Consider the following 11998-nt stretch of genomic DNA (forward strand, 5'->3'; position numbering starts at 1 on the left):
ATAACAAACTATATTGCTCACTAGTTCGTTCTCTCGTTCTCCCTTTCTTTTCATTCACTTCTTTCTCTCTTTCTTTCTTTCTTTCTCTTTTGTGCTGTCCTTTGTGTCTCATCATCATTTCTACCACGAGTCTGTCGCGATGGAAGAGGTGGTAATACTTAATACCTTTTATTTTCGCTATACATCACCCATTGTTTTCGCAATATTCAAAATACCCAACATCACAAGATATTATTTCATAAGTGAGAGAAAGAGTGAGAGGGGAGAACAAATCTAACTGTTATTGTTTGTTTGGTGTTCCTTAAAAGACTTGCCTCTTCTTTATTACAAAACTAGCAGTATCGCCCGGCGTTGCTCGGATTTGTAAGGGAAATAACTATATAAGCATTTTTAGAGAGTTATAGCCAAAAAATAGCAAACAAATGCATTAAAAATGGAAAAAAAATTATGGTAAATTTTTTTTTAAATCGTTGACTCATCGTAGACATTTTTAGAGAGTTACTTCCCTTATATAATAGCGAAAAATGCATTAAAATGGAAAAAATGATGGTAAATTTTTTTTAAATCGTTGACTCATCGTAGACATTTTTAGAGAGTTACTTCCCTTATATAATAGCGAAAAATATGCATTAAAATGGAAAAAAATGATGGTAAATTTTTTTTTAAATCGTAGACTCATCGTAGATGCGCGCTAATACCCAGAAGGGCTCGATATGAATCACGACTAAAAGATACCCGATTTTGGTTAAACTGCACCGCAAAATGTGGGAGTAGTTAGGAATCTAAATCGTAGGAGACAGACACACAAGCTTACTTTTATATATAAAGATTTAAACTTAATTACAAAACTAAATAAAGTGAAACATATTTAATGTATGGAGTAACAAAAGATTAATTTCGGATCTTTTCCCTTTCAACGGCAGATCGAGAAATTAATTTTTTGTAACTAAACACTTTCAAACTTCGGACACTGGTAGAATGTGTCATATAAAAAACATATTTTACTCTTAATGTTGTTGAGAAAAGTTTCTATTTTCAAAGTTATTTCGTGTTAAAGTTGTCGTATTTCGGTAATTTCAACCAATCAATGACGTGTATTCAGCTGAATAAAATTACTGCCTTTGTTTGTCAACAACAACTGTCGGCGGTGTATATTTCGTTTGTCACTGTTATTTATGACATCGTTAATGCGTTTGTACTAGTTTTAGCTTTAGGGTTTTAGGGTTAGGGTTAGAATTAAGGTTTTAGAGTTAGGGTTAGGGTTAGAGTTTTAAGGTTAGGGTTACGGTTAGGTTTAGGGTTAGAGTTATGGAAAAAAGAGAAAATGAAGAAATTAGAGGGGAGGGGGAAAAGTCTTTCCGAAAATAGCTGAAAAACAGGAAAAAAAACTAAAAGCAGTAGAAATGTACGAACGATTATGGTGGTGCCATGAAGTAAACGTGTTTCAGATACACCCATTTATTCATACAAACGTAACTGAGATGAAATATGTCATAAATAACAGTGACAAACGAAAGAAACACCGCCGACAGTTGTTGTTGACAAACAACGGCAGTAATTTTATTCAGCTGAATACACGTCATTGATTGGTTGAAATTACCGAAATACAACAACTTTAACATGAAATAACTTTGAAAATAGAAACTTTTCTCAACAACTTTAACCCTTTAGTATTTAAACCGGCCATATCCGGCCAAAATATTTAATCTGTTTTATGTTCAAACTGACCAGATCCAGGCCCTCACACCTACCCTACAATGTTATTCTACATTAGGTAATTACACCATCAAGATCTTGAAGATATGAGATAATGCATGATTAATTCAAATCAATGGGAATCAATAAACATTATGTTTGATAGAATAATCAGAACACTAAAGGGTTAAGAGTAAAAGATGTTTTTTGTATGACACACTCAACCAGTGTCCGAAGTTTGAAAGTGTTTAGTTACAATAAATTGATTTCTCGATCTGCCGGGCAATGGGAAAAGATTGCGAATTTCTTCAATGCTTTCTTTCTTTCTTTTTTAAAAAAAATTCTGTACTCTATGACTGTGTGGTAAGTAGCTATAGGCGTAGGAGTGGCTGTGTGGTAAGTAGCTTGCTTACCAATCCCATGGTTCCAGGTTCAGTCCGACTGCGTGGCACCTTGGGCAAGTGTCTTCTACTATAGCCTCGGGCCGACCAAAGCCTTGTGAGTGGATTCGGTAGACGGAAACTGAAAGAAGCCCATCGTATATATGTATATATATATATATATATATATATATATATATGTATATATATGTATGTATGTATGTATATATGTGTGTGTATATGTTTGTGTGTCTGTATTTGTCTCCCCAACATAGCTTGACAACCGATGGTGGTGTGTTTACGTCCTCATAACATAGCGGTTCAGCAAAAGAGACCTATAGAATAAGTACTAGGCTCACAAAGAATAAGTCCAAGGGTCGATTTGTTCGACTAAAGGCGGTGCTCCAGCATGGCCGCAGTCAAATGACTGAAACAAGTAAAAGAGTAAAAGAGTAAAAAGAGTATACTTTAGTATACTAAATTTCAGGCCTTGTGCATATAGTAGAAAAGATTATTTTTATTTTCTTTCTCCACGCTAACTGAATTGAATTTACCTTTAGAAACTAAAATATGTCACAAACATATTTTAATTAACCTCAAGTTCGTTTATTCCCAATCACCAATGCTGCTACTTTTAGTAGTGCATGTCAGTCACTGATGTTGACTGTTTGTTTTAGTTAAAGCTACGGATTTGACTATGTCCAGAGTTATTTCCCTTTGGTATTTCCCATTGAGAAATGCCAAAAAGCTAGAAACGAGTGTCTGGGAATTCTCTAGAGCAAAGTACTGGGTAGATATGGTGTTTTTACGCCTTTTACCATAACAGAGAATGTTGCAAACGTATTTTAACTAACCCAATAACAAGAATATTGAATATTCTTGTTGTTATTTGCAGTTGTTTGGTCTCTGCATTTTGCTGCTCAGATCATGTTCATCTTTCATATCTTCAACATCAATAAAATAATGTAGCAGTCAGGTATTAGGGTCGAAGATATGGACCCTTCTTCTTGGGAAAATGCTTTACAGTATCTGTTCCAGTTGTTTACTTTCTGAGTTCAAATCCTGCTGTGGCCAACTTTGCCTTTCATCCTTTTGGGGTCGATGAAATTAGTACCAGTTATACACTGGGATCACTTTAATTGATTAACCTCCTACCCCCAAAAGTTTCAAGGCTTTGTGCCTAGAGTAGAAATAATAATAATAATAATAATAATAATAATAATAATAATAATAATAATAATAATAATCATTATTATTATTATTATTATTATTAAATGTGAGAGCAGTACATGCCATCAAAGTGACACTGGGGTACAAGTATATCATCATCATCATCATCATTTAACGTCCGCTTTCCATACTAGCATGGGTCGGACGGTTCAACTGGGGTCTGTGAAGCCAGAAGGCTGCTTCAGGCCCAGTCTGATCTGACAGTGTTTCTACAGCTGGATGCCCTTCCTAATGCCAACCACTCCGTGAGTGTAGTGGGTGCTTTTTACGTGCCACCCTCACAGGTGCCTGACGGAGCTGGCAGACGGCCACGGACGGATGGTGCTTTTTACAGGGGCCAGGCAAGGCTGGCAACGGCCACGATCGGATGGTGAATCAGCTATGGGTACACCTGGCACATGCATCACAACCATATGTGCGCAACATGGTGACCTCATATCAAGGAAATCGGGGAAACCGGTCCTGTGAGCCAAGCGTGGCTCGAGAAGGAACAAACAACTACTACTACTACTATTACTACTACTGCTACTACTATTATTATTAAGGTGGCACGCTGGGCAAAATGCTTACTGGCATTTATTTTGGTTTTATGGTCTGTGTTCAAATACTGTGGAGGCCAACGTTGCGTTTCGTCCCTTTTGAGGGGTGTTAAATAAGAGATAAACGCTAGGATCAAGGTGGTTGAATAGCACCCAATCCCCTGAAAATTGGTGACCCGTGAGAAAGGATTATTTCTACGGAACACTAAACAGACAAAAACATCACAAACACCACAACTACCCACCACCACTACCCTCACCACCACCCCTACTACTGTCACCACCACTACCACCACAACCATCACAGTCACTACAACCACCGCCACCGCCACCACCACCGCCACCATTGTGAAAGGGTTTGACATATGTGATTTAAGTGTACTTAGCAAAAAATGGATGTCAGGTATTTGGGTCATAAGAACGTCTGCTGAAAGTTGGGGGAGATGGAAAACAAGGAGGAAAAGACGTTTTCGTGTTTTTGTGGAAGAAGAAGACTGCAAGAAGCAACATATTTCTAGGAAAGAAATGCATTTTTAGATGTTGTTTTATAATTTCCTTCTTTAATTTGTTTCAGTCATTGGATAGCGGCCCAGCTGGAGCACTGATCTGAAGGACTTAGTCGAAAATACACACGCTCACACATATAAACATACACTCACACACACATGCACACACAAACACATATACACACACACATACACTCACACACACATGCACACATACACACTCACACACACACATACACTCACACACACATGCACACATACACACTCACACACACACATACACTCACACACACATACTCACATACACATGTACACATACACACTCACACACACACACACATACACACACACACACACACACATACTCACACACACACACATACACTCACACACTCATACTCACATACACATGTACACACACACACGCACACACACATTCACATACACACACATATACATACACATACACACACACATACATACACATACACACACTCACACACATACACATACACACACATTCCAGGTATGACTTTCAGCTGCATCCAGTAGTGGGTTCCTTGTTCAGGAATTCCAGGGTCTTGAGGAATGTGGAACCACCTCTTAGCCCCTATTATTCCCAAATCAACTCTATCCTGGTGTAATAGCACCTGTTAGGGTCCCAGTTATGAGTGAATTAGCATATTAGGGCTCGCCTACCTGAGCATGCAAAGACTGACCCCAATCACCTCCATGGTTCAACAGATCGGAAGGTGGCTGCAGCAATGCACTGTCGAGTGCAAAGAGTAAGATGAGGCAGAGAAAGACATCTTGGTCATTTGTGGCATCTGTCTCCATCCCCACTCATCTTGACCTGGTCTTGCCCCTGGATTGAACAATAACTCATAAGTTATTGTTAACCATATTATTTATACATTTTCTTTTGTTTATATTATAATTCGGTTTCATTTTCAGTCAACAACTGTCTTATGAATAAAGTTCAGTCAGTAATTGCTTGGTAATAAAAGTCAACCAACAAGATTTATTTGTTTCATAGCAAAGTTTACCATCATCACTTGGCTGGGCAATTTGCTCTGGCCAATGCAACACTTCCATGCCAGATATCTCAATCAAGTGATATGACCTGGATGTCTGGCTTTAGGCTTTAGCCACATTGATATTTTGCTAGTTGAAATATCTCATGTGTGCATGCCATGACCACAGATGATAGCAGCTGTTTGCTAACTAAACTGGTTAATCCCGGCCATTGACACTTTGTTGTCTGTTCATCTGCTTAACATCTTGTGATATTCACCACTGATTCAATAAATTCATTTGCTGAACTGGTCCACATCCCCAGGTGTCCTGATTGAGCAATGAGGCATGATCGTCTGGCCTATATTTTAGTTACATCGGTCTTTCATTAAGTGAAATATCTCATGCGTGCATGCCATGACTACAAATGATAGCAGTAGGTCACTAACCGAACTGGTTGTTGGCTGTTCATCTGCTCAACATCTTGTGATATTCAACAGTGATTCAATAAGTTTATTTGCTTAAATAGTTCACAGCCACCATACTGCATCCCATGATCACAGCACACCCTGGCTTTGGTGGTTCCATGTCATTTAACCCATAGCTGAAACCCTGGTAACTCCAGGTCAGAGTAGACCTAGGAACAACAGTAGCTAAGAATTGGTTTCTCACTCTTCAAAACCAAGAAATTCCTGAATCAGGACTCCTCTACCAGATGCAGTTTAAAGACTTACCAAGGACTGGCACAGTTGATAGAATGAAAAGTTATAAGCATATGAACAAAAACACATCCTCAAACTCTTAGACATCTGTTATCTATGTTAGCTAACGCATGAATGTGGAAAATGCAGGGCAGAACTAAGAACCCATAGCTAAGCCATCTTTTTAGTGAACAATTTGTGTCAGTCCAATGACTGAAGCAAGTAAAAGATAAAAGATTAAAGATAAAAGATAAAACTTACGTAATACCATTATGTCTGGTGATTGCTTTTTATTTCGTAAAGTTTTTTAATCACAAAATCTTCAAAAACATTTCAGAACTATGAAATATGATCTCATGCTAATATAATTGCTAGAGACAATGTGTGCTACATCAATAGCTGACATTGTTAGAGAGTGGTTGTTTGGTCATGAATCATCATTGTCATCATCATCATCATCATCGCCGCCGCCGCCGCCGCCGCCGCCGTCATCATCATCATCATCACCACCACCACCATCATCATCATCATCAGTGCGATCATTGACATCATGATCATCATCATCATTGTCATCCTCAACATCGTCGTCGTCCTCCTCTTCCTCCTCATCATCCTCCCCCTCCTCCACCTCATCATCATCAAAATCACCATCATTCAATGTACACGTTCGGTGCATGAATGATCATGTAAAATACAAAACTAAGTACACATACTCATATATACTTAAATGATAAACTTCTGGAAAGTTTTACAGATTTTTACAGTTCCAGTGATGGATTGGATCTGTAATCTCCAAATCAGCTTTCTCCTTTCTGGTTTTGAGAAGCCTAATTTCTCAAGATTGGTATTTAGGCAGTATGTTACATATCCCAATGCCCCCCAATAATTACAGGTATAAACCTGAACTTGTAATCTAGATAGAGTAACTGCAGATTTCTCAATAATTCAGCGTAGGCGTTCTCTTTGTCACTGATCTTCAGCTTTATGTTAACATCCCCTGGGCAGCTAATTTCCACAACTGTGCACAGTTTCTCTTCTCTATCCCAAATCATTATATGAGGTATGTTGTGCTTACATTTTATTAAGGTCTTCACTGGTACAAGACACCCATAAAATTATCAACCATCATACAAACAATAACTCTGAGCACCTTTTCAAACTCCACCCATCTAACACCCGTGGACATATTTACAAAGTCAGAAAACAGCACAGCTCCCATGACTTCAGGAAACATTTTTTCACGCTGAGAGTTGCTGAAGCATGGAACAAACTGCCAGCATCAGTTGTTAGTTGTCGGAGCACTGCATCCTTCAAAACTTCCATGCTTCCTGAGATTCGCCAACACTACACCTGATTTCCTCCCCTCCATACACACGCAAGCATGTATCTGACTCATACACTGTTCGCTTTCCAGACATTTGTACATTACTGCATGTACTTTATTCGCACTTTCTGACAAGTTGTGGTGCACCTGAGCACTGTATACAATAATTTCATTATTATATTATTATTATAAGCTACAACATCTTATCAGTAGACAATACCATGATGGCATTTTTGGAGAACTGCTTATGATGTGAGTGATATCTTCAGAGTGAACTCCACAAAGTCTCCATCAGTTATCACATTTTCCTGCTTTTCCTGCATCTCTATCCCTTTTGTGCACCAGGTACTTGGTTGATATTTCCTGTATGTATATATGTATGTATGTATGTATGTATGTATGTTGTATGTATGCATCTCTCTCTATATGTGTGTGTGTATGTATGTATGTATCTATATGTGTGTGTATGTATGTATCTATATATATGTGTGTATGTATGTATCATCATCATCATCATCATCGTTTAACGTCCGTTCTCCATGCTAGCATGGGTTGGACGGTTCGACCGGGGTTCTGGGAAGCCAGAAGGCTGCACCAGGCTCCAGTCTAATCTGGCAATGTTTCTACAGCTGGATGCCCTTCCTAACGCCAACCACTCCGTGAGTGTAGTGGGTGCTTTTTACGTGCCACCTGCACAGGTGCCAGGTGGGGCTGGCAACGGCCACGGTCAGATTGGTGTATTTTATGTGCCACCGGCACGGAAGCCAGTCGAGGCGGTGCTGGCATCGGCCACGAGTCGGATAGTGCTTTTTACGTACCACCAGACCAGGGATCCTGGCTGGTTCAATTCGATTTCGATCTGTATCTGTATATATATGTGTGTGTATGTATGTATGCATCTATATATGTGTGTGTGTATGTATGTGTGTGTGTGCATGTGTGTGTGTGTGTTGTGTGTGTGCGGTTGTATGTAGATTTCTTGTGATTGCACGTAGCTTAGTGATTAGGGTATTTGGCTAACGATCGTAAGGTCATGAGGTCAATTCTTAAGCACATGGTGATGCTTACATGTGTACACTATCCATTAAAAAAGAACTATCCACACACACACACACACACACAAACCAAATATAGGCAATGCCAGATTTACCATTGTGCGTAGGTGTACTTAAGCACAGGATCCTTTGACAAAGGGGGCCCGTCTTCCTGCCCCCTAAAATTTAACTACTCCTAAATTTCCTGAGTTTGTATGCCTGACTATCTAAATAAGGGGTCTCGTAATTTAACAAGCACTGGGCCTCGTTTGTCCTAAATCCAGCACTGAATATAGGACAATCAAAACAGAAAATCTTTTGACTATGGGTTAGCTCAGAAAGGCTGACCTCAAACTAAACAACACCCACAACAACAACAACAATGAAAAGTAAGTAAAGTAAGGCGCAAGAGTGGCTGTGTGGTAAGTAGCTTGTTTACCAACCACATGGTTCGGGTTCAGTCCCACTGCGTGGCACCTTGGGCAAGTGTCTTCTACTATAGCCTCGGGCTGACCAAAGCCTTGTGAGTGGATTTGGTAGACGGAAACTGAAAGAAGCCCGTCGTATACATGTATATATATGTATATGTGTCCGTGTATATTTGTATGTCTGTGTTTGTCCCACCAACATCGCTTGACAACCGATGCCGGTGTGTTTATGTCCCGGTCACTTAGCAGTTTGGCAAAAGAGACCGATAGAATAAGTACTGAGCTTACAAAGAATAAGTCCTGGGGTCGAGTTGCTCGACTAAAAAGGCGGTGATCCGGCATGGCCGCAGTCAAATGACTGAAACAAGTAAAAGAGAGTAAAGAGTAAAGTGTTTTGTAAAGGGTGTGTAAGGCATGTTGTCAAGATTATTTTTGGAAGTCAATATCTTAATTCTTTTTTACTGCTCATCATGTTATGCAAAGTCATTGGACGAGGATAAGGAGGTGACCTCAGAGAAAATTTAAAAAAAGAAATAGTAATATTATCTACAGGTTACTGATAATTTAAATTGTGTGACTGTCATTTTGATTGTGTGATTGTCTGCATACTTGAGTATCCGTCTGTGGATGTATATCCTCATCGGCGTTGGCGTCGGCGGTGGCGGCGTCTTCGTCGTCGTCATCATCATCATCGTCATCATCATCGTTATCGTCATTCTCATCATCATCATCAGCATCATCATCATCATCGTCATCGTCATCATCATCGTCATCGTCGTCATCATCATCATCAACATCATCATCATCATCATCATCGTCGTCATCATCATCATCATCATCATCGTCATCATCATCATCATCATCATCATCATCATCGTCATTCTCATCATCATCATCATCATCATCACTATCATTGTCATCCTCATCATCATCAACATAATTACTGTCGTCGTCATCATAAGCATTGTCATAGTATGGATATATATGCGTATGGCCATATATGGCCATATGAATTTGCTCTGGCCAATGCAACACTTCCATGCCAGATATCTCAATCAAGTGATATGACCTGGATGTCTGGTTTTAGGCTTTAGCCACATTGATATTTTGCTAGTTGAAATATCTCATGTGTGCATGCCATGACCACAGATGATAGCAGCTGTTTGCTAACTAAACTGGTTAATCCCGGCCATTGACACTTTGTTGTCTGTTCATCTGCTTAACATCTTGTGATATTCACCACTGATTCAATAAATTCATTTGCTGAACTGGTCCACATCCCCAGGTGTCCTGATTGAGCAATGAGGCATGATCGTCTGGCCTATATTTTAGTTACATCGGTCTTTCATTAAGTGAAATATCTCATGCGTGCATGCCATGACTACAAATGATAGCAGTAGGTCACTAACCGAACTGGTTGTTGGCTGTTCATCTGCTCAACATCTTGTGATATTCAACAGTGATTCAATAAGTTTATTTGCTTAAATAGTTCACAGCCACCATACTGCATCCCATGATCACAGCACACCCTGGCTTTGGTGGTTCCATGTCATTTAACCCATAGCTGAAACCCTGGTAACTCCAGGTCAGAGTAGACCTAGGAACAACAGTAGCTAAGAATTGGTTTCTCACTCTTCAAAACCAAGAAATTCCTGAATCAGGACTCCTCTACCAGATGCAGTTTAAAGACTTACAAGGACTGGCACAGTTGATAGAATGAAAAGTTATAAGCATATGAACAAAAACACATCCTCAAACTCTTAGACATCTGTTATCTATGTTAGCTAACGCATGAATGTGGAAAATGCAGGCCGAACTAAGAACCCATAGCTAAGCCATCTTTTAGTGAACAATTTGTGTCAGTCCAATGACTGAAGCAGTAAAAGATAAAAGATTAAAGATAAAAGATAAACTTACGTAATACCATTATGTCTGGTGATTGCTTTTTATTTCGTAAAGTTTTTTAATCACAAAATCTTCAAAAACATTTCAGAACTATGAAATATGATCTCATGCTAATATAATTGCTAGAGACAATGTGTGCTACATCAATAGCTGACATTGTTAGAGAGTGGTTGTTTGGTCATGAATCATCATTGTCGTCATCATCATCATCATCGCCGCCGCCGCCGCCGCCGCCGCCGTCGTCGTCATCATCATCATCATCATCATCATCATCATCATCACCACCACCACCATCATCAGTGCGATCATTGACATCATGATCATCATCATCATTGTCATCCTCACATCGTCGTCGTCGTCCTCCTCGTCCTCCTCATCATCCTCCCCTCCTCCACCTCATCATCATCAAAATCACCATCATTCAATGTACACGTTCGGTGCATGAATGATCATGTAAATACAAAACTAAGTACACACATACTCATATATACTTAAATGATAAACTTCTGGAAAGTTTTACAGATTTTTACAGTTCCAGTGATGGATTGGATCTGTAATCTCCAAATCAGCTTTCTCCTTTCTGGTTTTGAGAAGCCTAATTTCTCAAGATTGGTATTTAGGCAGTATGTTACATATCCCAATGCCCCCCAATAATTACAGGTATAAACCTGAACTTGTAATCTAGATAGAGTAACTGCAGATTTCTCAATAATTCAGCGTAGGCGTTCTCTTTGTCACTGATCTTCAGCTTTATGTTAACATCCCCTGGGCAGCTAATTTCCACAACTGTGCACAGTTTCTCTTCTCTATCCCAAATCATTATATGAGGTATGTTGTGCTTACATTTTATTAAGGTCTTCATTGGTACAAGACACCCATAAAATTATCAACCATCATACAAACAATAACTCTGAGCACCTTTTCAAACTCCACCTGTCTAACACCCGTAGACATATTTACAAAGTCAGAAAACAGCACAGCTCCCATGACTTCAGGAAACATTTTTTCACGCTGAGAGTTGCTGAAGCATGGAACAAACTGCCAGCATCAGTTGTTAGTTGTCGGAGCACTGCATCCTTCAAAACTTCCATGCTTCCTGAGATTCGCCAACACTACACCTGATTTCCTCCCCTCCATACACACGCAAGCATGTATCTGACTCATACACTGTTCGCTTTCCAGACATTTGTACATTACTGCATGTACTTTATTCGCACTTTCTGACAAGTTGTGGTGCACCTG

This window comes from Octopus sinensis, linkage group LG24 (assembly GCF_006345805.1).
Source record: "Octopus sinensis linkage group LG24, ASM634580v1, whole genome shotgun sequence".
In the NCBI taxonomy this organism is placed as follows: Eukaryota; Metazoa; Mollusca; class Cephalopoda; order Octopoda; family Octopodidae; genus Octopus; species Octopus sinensis.